The sequence below is a fragment of the Medicago truncatula genome, chromosome 3 (genome assembly GCF_003473485.1).
Source record: "Medicago truncatula cultivar Jemalong A17 chromosome 3, MtrunA17r5.0-ANR, whole genome shotgun sequence".
In the NCBI taxonomy this organism is placed as follows: domain Eukaryota; kingdom Viridiplantae; phylum Streptophyta; class Magnoliopsida; order Fabales; family Fabaceae; genus Medicago; species Medicago truncatula.
Window position 1 is genome coordinate 26,003,585 of NC_053044.1, and position 9,553 is coordinate 26,013,137.

The 9,553-nt window shown below is 31.2% G+C and overlaps 1 pseudogene; it reads right to left on the minus strand.

Moving 5' to 3' along the window:
• Nucleotides 1–4,902: 4,902 nt before the first annotated feature.
• On the minus strand, nucleotides 4,903–5,540 carry LOC11419548 (cytochrome P450 71D9-like; annotated as a pseudogene).
• Between the last annotated feature and the right edge of the window lie 4,013 nt (nucleotides 5,541–9,553).

Genomic DNA, 9,553 nt, shown 5'->3' on the forward strand with positions numbered 1-9,553 from the left:
CAGTCCTAAGCTTTTGGAAATTTAACAGCAGAAGCGACAACTAATTTAAAATGAATAAACCATGCTCTAGATACCATGTCAAAAAGATGGTTTTAGAGAAAATAAACAAGAGATCGATGTGTCAAACTTTGATTCGGAACTAAAACTCACCCATTCATTTAATTTGATCAACAACCTAGAACAGTCATTTCTTTCAATAACAAAAAAACATTGAGTAGTCACTAAAATATTTCACAAAATTAAATATTTCAAGAATTGTCTCACAACCTTTCATTAAATAACAGAGGGGACTGGTTATGGTAATAAATTCTAATCACCAACACTAATTCAATCTTTTCTTGAAAAAAACAATAATTCAATCTTGTTCATAGAAAAATATCATCATTTCTCTCTCAATATATCTATGTTTGGAAGCAGAAGCATAAGAGAGTTACTGATGAAATCTTCTTACTCTTCTATGAAGCTATGTCATAGGTTGCACACAGATATGCTAGGATGCGCCCGTGAATAATTGGGTTTTGAATGCTTTGTGACATTCGAATGAGAATCCAGACAACACCACTGAACATTTCGCCATGCTTTCCGCAAGTTAATATGATCTGAATAACATGTGTTTATTGGGCTGGTCGATTTGTACTATTATAGAATGGGCCAAGAAGTATTCACGGACTTTCCAGCCACGTTCATTAAGGTTAGAGCAATCTTTTCGATCTTCTGATATCTTGTTTCGGACCCTTGAGTACTTTGCTTACAAAGTACATCATGAGATAAACAAACGTTTCACTAATTTCTCAAAGAACCCTTATTAATATAATTGTCAGTAAAATACTATTTAATTGGACTGAGATACAATAAATAAGGCACATTAGACAATGACAAAAACAAGATTCGGATGATAACATATTTTTCTCACGAGCTTAAAGCTTATTTTTACTAGCTTATAACTTAATTTAATAAGCTAATTCAATTAATCTCTAACTTAAAGCTTATAAATTACCATTTTTTCTCTCACTTTTACCCTTGTCATCTTACTTGAAAAAAATTAAATATTCATTAAACATATTTTGTAAGTGATTTCATATTTATAAGTTAGTTCAACCGCTAATTTTATACAAGACTACAAATTCAACCAGCTAACTTATCTACTAAATTATAAGCTAGTCAGTAATCGCTATCCACTAATTTTTCCCCCAAACAAAGCCTTAATATGAGTATGAGAAAGTGACATTCAACAATGCATAAACATAATTATCAAACAAAAACTTTGAATTTCCATACCTGAACCACCTCCACCATCTTTCATCCTCTACTTACCAGCCCTTATCTTCTATGCAACCTTTTCATCTTCCAAATCAACAATCTTTCTCTTCTTCACAGCTTCACCAATACACCTTTGAGACCCTAATTTCTCTTTCACGACACCACCATTCTTCATCAACTCATTCTTATACCTTTTTTCTTTCACCCTCTTTAGTTCTATCTCCACAATAACCTTATCTGACAACTCAATTTTCTTCTTCTTCTCTTTGATTTCAGTTTTGAACATTGCTTCCCTAGAAACTAGGGTTTCTTCGACAACATCGAAATCCCTTTGTATGAACGTGTCTCGGAGCTTGGAAATGAACTCTGAGATGCTCATGTTTTGCATATTGCTCTGGTTTCTCCAGTCATTAGGTCCAGAATGTTTGAGAGATCCGGTTCGGATTTTGGGTCGCTTTTTCCATTTGCAACGGTACTTAGTATCCATGTTATTAATAAGAAACAAAAATTAATTCCGCTATTTTTTCTCAATTTTGAATATTTAAATAAATTCACTAAATCATTTGAAAACACAACAAGATAAGAAAACCAAACAAATAAACTAACTATTCATTCTATTGATGATAAAACAACCAAACAACTTCGAAACCAACACATAAAAAAAGACCTTGAAACACACACAAACACATAAATAGCAAAATTTTCAAGACAAATTTGGATTAGTTAAACCAAGGACCAATTGTTTCCATATTTTCATCATGAAATAGTAACATGGAAAACTCCATAGTTTTCATACACACAAAATGTGCTTGAGAGTAACAGATTTCAAATATTTTTGAAGGATTATACCTAAAGTGTTTTATCCAATATTGTTGTGAAAAAAACAAGATAGGCTTAGGAGAAATGTATTCTCAATCCAAATAGAATTATTTGAAAATTTAATTAATAGGCTTATTTTATAAGTAAGTTATTTCAAGGACTAATTAAAATACAACATGAGAATTACTTATGAAAAAACTCACTCTACACACAATTCTAATCAATGGGTTAAATAATCTTAGTAGCAAGACCAAAGCTTTAAATAAAGCTTCAATATCAAAATTCAAAACCTTAAACAAAAGAGAACTACGCAGTTCAAGAGCGATGATGAATAATTGTTTGAATCCTCGACAATTGAACAACACATGATCATTAAATCAAAGTAAATTTTGGACTTCGATAATTTCAATATAGAAAAAGACCAAAAAAATGTACCAGTCTTTCCAATTGACAAGATTTGAAATGAGTTTCACATAAATAGTCATAAAATGACTTTCAATGTTAGATAACTACATCCCCAATCCAAATATAATATTTCAAAAATTCTATTTTCAAGCTTATAAGTTTATAAGCAAATTGTCAACAAAAAAAAAGTTTATAAGCAAGTTATTTTAAACAATAATAAGCACACAACAGAAGAGTCTCTTTTCAAAAATCTCATTTTACACACAAATCTAATCAATCAGTTAACAAATATTAGTAGCAATCCCAAAGCTTCAAAGCATCATATGAAAGTTCAACCCTTAATCGAAATAAAACATCATAATTTAAGAGCGGTGATGAATAACTGTCCCAATCCTCACCAATCAAACAACACCTCATCTTTAAATCAAAGTAAGTTTTAGACTTTAATAATGTCAACATTGAAAATCATTAATAAAATTCCCCAATCTTTAACATTAACAAGCTTATAAATTAGGTTTACAAAATTATTCGCAAAATGATTTTTCGATCTTAGAGAATGATTTTCAGGATCTAAATATTATCACTTAAAAATTCAATTTTAAAACTTATAAGTTTATAAACAAGTTATTTCAAACATCGATTATCACACAACATAAGAATATCTTATAAAAAAAAAAATTATTCTGCTAACAAATCCAACCGATCGGTTAACAAATCTTAGTAGCAAAACTAAAACATCAATTAAAGATTCAATATAAAAATTTGTACCTTAAGCAAAATAAAACTTTTCAACTTAAGAGCAGTGATGAATGGTTGTTCCAACCCTCACGAATCGATAATGTTTGATCTTCAAATCAAAGCAAATTTAAGACGTCAGTAATGTCACTATTGAAAAACGGTGAGAAAATGAAGAGAATCAAGTGAAAAGAAAATTACCACAATTCTTCCATGACAACGAATCTCGATGACGGCGGATAATCTTACAAGAAGGAAGAAACGATGGAATGTTATCAAATATATATGGTCTCAAAACCTACAAGAAACTAAATATATAAATAGTCACTAATATTTTATATAATTATAAAAACGACCTCACTTTTTTTAAAAGATAAAATAAAATAATCCTAACATGTGTACAATGAGCTATCAAAATGGGCCAACATATGGGCCATGAAAGTTAGGCTGACATTGTTATAGCTCATATAATATTACTGAATTCAATATATATATATATATACACACACACACACACACCGATACACCCAAATTTATTAGGTATACCATAGAATTTGCTTATATATATATAGACAAACACATAAATACACACATAAAATTACACATAAATGAAAGACAAGTGAGCAACAAATTGTGCCACTAAACCTTTTTGATAGCAAAATCAATCCTCAATATATGAATTATAAGAACTAAATTTTCACATTGTCAGCGTTCATTTTCAAAATAAACGTAAATTCAAAACAAGTAGAAAAGATGCAAGCCAATATTATTTTACTCCAAACATAAAAAAATTAATGCTAAATCACAATTTCGAAACAAAGAAATCATTAAAATAAAAAATGAAAATGAAAAACAAAGCAAAGAAAAAATATTATAAAAATAATTAAAGTACCACCTTTTAAGTTATGCCTCAATTAAAGAGTCCACCTTTAAGTTATCCATCTATTAGACATCCCAAATACTTAGATTTTAACCATTAAAATTTCTCTAATGAGTTTTAATTCTCATTTTGGCGTTTTAAAAAAATGGTTGATCTTAGATTTATAAAATATAACAAATCCCAAAATACTTCTCCACAAAGTCAAAATTATTGTGTTTGTTCAAACGACAATCTATCGGTTAAGAATTTGACTCCTTTTTAAGAAATTTTAATATGGTCACAGGATCAAAGAAAAAGTGTTTAGTCACACACATATAAAGAAGTATTTTTTTAATAATAAGGAGGAAAGTGATAAAAAAGATGATTGAATATTTTGAGAAGAATCTTTATATGTGTGTGTCCAAATATTATTGATTTAGTCTTGTGACCAGAGAAGAATATCTCCACCATTTTAAGCAAAAGGTGAGCCTAGAAATTAGACTAGGGGAAACACCAAAAATATATTAGGAAATACAAAAGAGGAGGGCCAACCTAACCTCAAGGCTAACAAAATCTATAGAATGTAAGATCAAGCTTGTTTTTCACAAGGTCTTCCATAATAACATTAGGAGCATTAGACCACCTAAAGCTACAAACTAAGATTTGTTAACTTTGCCAGCACAATGGTTCCCTAAATATGGGGATATGATGAAATTCAGAAGCCATTTATTCTTTGGTCTTACTATTATTACCACAACGATGTTTTCCACAAATCAAACAGTTTTGTGAACTTTATTTCACTTACATTTAACAGGTGGTGTAAGCTAAGGACGATACATGACAGGAATAAGGTATAAATCGTCTTTTCGAGTGACCGATTATCCAATAGTTTCACTCATGCCCATATCTTCGTTTTTAGTTTCATTGAGAAGTTTCCAATCAAAGTGATACATCAACAATGCAAGTGGGTACTCAACATTGACCAAACCAAATGTGACTGCCGGAAACATTCTTCTACCAGCACCAAAAGGAATGAACTCAAAATTATTACCCTTATAGTCCACACAACTATCAATGAATCTTTCAGGATAAAATCTTTCTGGGTCGTCCCAATGATTTGGATCTCTTCCAATAGCCCAAGCATTCACTATCACTTTGCTTTTAAAAGGTATATCATACCCATTTATCTCACATGCTTTTCCACATTCTCTTGGAAGCAAAAATGTTGACGGAGGGTGTAATCTCAATGTCTCTTTCACAACGCATTTTAAATATTTTAATTTCTCCATGTCACTTTCATTGGGTTTTCTTTCTTTATCAAAATACCTCTCTTACCTCAGCTTGTACTTTCTCCATTATTTTGGGATTTTTAATCATCTCTGCCATCGCCCATGTTATGGTTGTAGCTGATGTCTCACTTCCACCACCATACATATCCTTCAGAATCAAGAGATTGAGTTAAGTAAACTACCATCGCACTATTACTTTTAGCCGTAACTTTCTCAAACATTTGAAGTTTTACTGGTATTATGCTAAGAATATTATTCCCTCTAATTTTAAGACCCTTTTGCTAATCACTATTATTTTTATTATTTGTATTAAAGTTGTTTGTAATCACTATTATTTTTACAATTTTATCCTTAAGAGAGAGAGTTAGTTTATGTTTTCCATATGCTACTTATTACTGATTGAAGAAAAATATGTATAATAAATAGGGGCATGTATGTAAAGAAATAATTAATGTAGTTGAAAATAACAAAGGGGTCTTATAAAAATGATAAAAAAATTCTCAAAAGGGTCTTATAATTAGGGACGGAAGGAGTATATATGAGACATAAAAAATTTGTTTTTGATACTTCAAACAATTTACAAAGAGAACATGTGTCTATGTTGTGTTCGAGAAGCATCTAAAGTGGAAACAAATTAAATTATTTAAAAAAAAGAGAGAAAAAACACTTGTCAAAGTTGTCCAATAAGTATTATAAAAATATCAGACATGCATTTGTATGTCATTGCCACATGTCGACTAAGGAGTGTTTGTGCTTGTTAATTGAGGTATAACATTTTTTATTTTTTTTTGAGAGCAATTGAGGTATAACATGATATGCCCAAATTGTAAAGAACTTTTTTATTCTGTAACAAGTATAGCCCCAAAAATTATTTGGAAATAGTATTATGCTATGAATATTATATATCAAACATTGAAATTTTAGTTTTGATACTTCTACCAATTTCCATTTGAAAAAATGAATTAATGTACGATAACCATTTCATCTATACTATATGTATAAAAAAAACATCCATTTGAGCAATTTTGAGTTTGACTTTTCTTTTTAAAAATATCTTTAATTTTAAATTTTAAATACAAATAACACATGTAACAAATAAATAACAATAAAAGTTGTCAAAAAAAAAATAATAAATTTAATTTAAGGAGAAACTTACATACGGTTCCTTATGAACTATTCTTACTGTTAGTCAATTATAAAATAACACGTGGATTACTAATCCATGTCACTAATCGTTCTCGTTGACCCACTTTTACCTCTGTTAACCACATATCAAACTCACAAAAAACTGGCACAAAACAAAAACTCATATTACTCATGTTACTCAAGTATTTTCATATCCCTTTAAAAAAAAAAAAAACAATATTTCCATATTATTTTATTAATATAAGTTATGCCTCTATTAAAGAGGCACAAACAAGAATAACCAACACAATTGGATATTTTCAAAATCCTCTTTTTTTTGCTCAGTTTGACTTTAAAAGCACTCAGAATTGATTCAACTTAACTTAAAACTACTTAAAAATGAATGTAAAAATACAATCTATTGAAGAATTATTAAGAAACAATCAATCAATCAGAATAATCAATAGGGAGAGAAACAATCAATCAAAATAATCAAAATGGGGAGAAGTAATCAATCGGAAGAATGAATTTAAAGAGAGATAATAAATCGAGAGAAACAATCAATTAGAATAACCAAGAGGAGCAACCAAACAAAATAAGAAGCAACCAAATATAAGAAACTAAGAAGGAGAGAGACAATTAATTAAAATAATTAACGAAGGAGAAAACCACAAAGAGAAAGACAATCGAAGAAGAAAGCAATCAACATATCAAACTAAATCCAATAACCAAATCAAGTTGCAAAATGAAATTCAAACGGTTGGAAAACAACATCCCAAAAGAAATTTTGAACGACAATAACAAATTGGTTGCAACAGCCATCCATCTTTTCGTACATTGTGCAATGGTGTACTATCATCCACTACTATTGACGTCAACACACCAAGCTGCAACAACTCAGTTTTTTTTTTCTTCAAATAACCAATCATAAAAAAATAAAATTAAACAAACACAGTCCTAAGCTTTTGGAAACAAACACAGTCTTTGGTTCTCAAAGCCGCTTGAATTTCTTCCAAGGTGACGGTGCCTTCTTTGCCATAGAGCATGGTATCCTTAAAGGATTCAAATGATCTCGGTAGAGCACACAACAAGAGTATAGTTTTATCTTCGTCCTCAATTTGCACCTCAATGTTCTCCAAATCATCAAGAATTTTGTTGAACTCCGTCAATTGCTCTGTCACGGTCTTTAACTCCACCATCTTGAATGAATAGAGTTGTTGCTTAAGGAATTGCCTATGAGCCAAAGACTTGATCATATACAATGACTCCAACTTTGACCACATCGACGCCGCGGTTGGTTCCTTCGCGACATCCCTCAAAACTTTATCACCGAGGCACAAGACAATGGCACTCCTAGCCTGTCCACCATCTCGGTCTTCTCCGCTTGTGTCATGGTGACCGGTAACACACCTTCACCTTTCAAAGCTTTCTCACACTTTTGTTGTATCAACACCGCTTGCATCTTCACCTTCCATAACCTAAAATCATTACTTCCAGTGAACTTCTCAATATCCCACTTTGAACCCATGGTACTCACTAAACCAATTCACTCCTATTCCCCACGATGGGCGCCAATTGTTGTGAATTCGGACTCAAAATCACACCAATACAAACTATGATGTGTGGAGCAAAGGAAAGTAGTAACCAATATCAAAGTAAACACAGGTAATAACAACAATAACAACACCTAGATCTAATCTAGGAATCAAAGTGAAAAGCACAAAACCACAAGCAAAAGATAAAGGAAGAAGAGAAAGAAAACACACCAAATATTGTTGACCAGTTCGGTCCAACTTGACCTAATATGGCGGAGAGATTGATCTCTCCAATCCACTATCAATGAGTTCTTACAAAGGGATACAAATGGGTTACAAGAAATTAGCTTAAACAAGCTCACAAAGAACAAACCTAATTTCTACCCATTTTCCCAATCTCACAAATGAACAAGACACTCAATGATTTTCACTCACCCAAGGTGATTACAATGTTTCCCAACACAAGAGAACTCTAATCAAAGACCCTCAACCCTAAAGTTACCTCCTTTGATTTTCCAAGTTTTCCTCTCTTGAAGTTCTCTCTCTCTTTTTTCCTTCAAAAATGAGCTGAAACACTTAAATAGTATACAGTGAACAAAATCGCGCCGCGCCACCCAAAATCGTGTCACGATTGATAAGTACGACCTAAGGTACGACAACCTTATCCATAAATCGCGTCACGCATGCACAAATCGCGCCACGATTTTCCTTCAGCAGAAACCATACGTTCTGCCAACAAAATTGTGTCACACCATTCATAATCGTGTCACGATTATGAGTTTTCTCAGAATCTCAAATTTAAGGCATACACAACAATATATATATATATATATATATAATAGACTCAAAACTAATATGTCCAAGTCTACTTCTTTGGTTCAACTTAGTTAAGAGTTCATGAATCGGAACCGGAAGAGGAGCTATCACTATCTAAGCCATCCACGATATTCAAAATTTCAGCAAATCCACGAGAAGAGGCGAATTCTCCTTTGGGTTCAACCAGTTTTGTTGCAAGGTTTTTCTGAACCGCTCCTGGTGAACTCTTCGGCCGATTATCTACAATAACATATGAATTAGTCTCTTTTATTTTCATTATTGCTTGTGAGTTACACTCATCTTCATCACTCTCTTATGTCAACATTAAATTAAACATAAAATAGCAGATTGAATATTGTTAGCAACACACTTTTCTATTGGTTTAAGTTCAAATGAATTCCACTAAATCTCGTTATGTAGGCCTCATATAGATTTTGTGGGACTCATGAATTTTAACGAATAAAAGGCTGTGTTGAAAGTGTTGAGAGTCTGTTGCTACTATAATTGTAGTTGATTTGCCAAAAGCCAAAATAGGGAAATGAACAGTGATATAAATATGAGAGAAAAAACTTTTTTGTGACAATCTTTTTTTCCCTCTTTTTATTGATAAAAACAATAATATAAATATGAGAGAAAAAAATTGTTGAAAAATTATCATAAAATGGTTGTACAAATATCATTTGATGAATTTAGATATGCATATGATGATA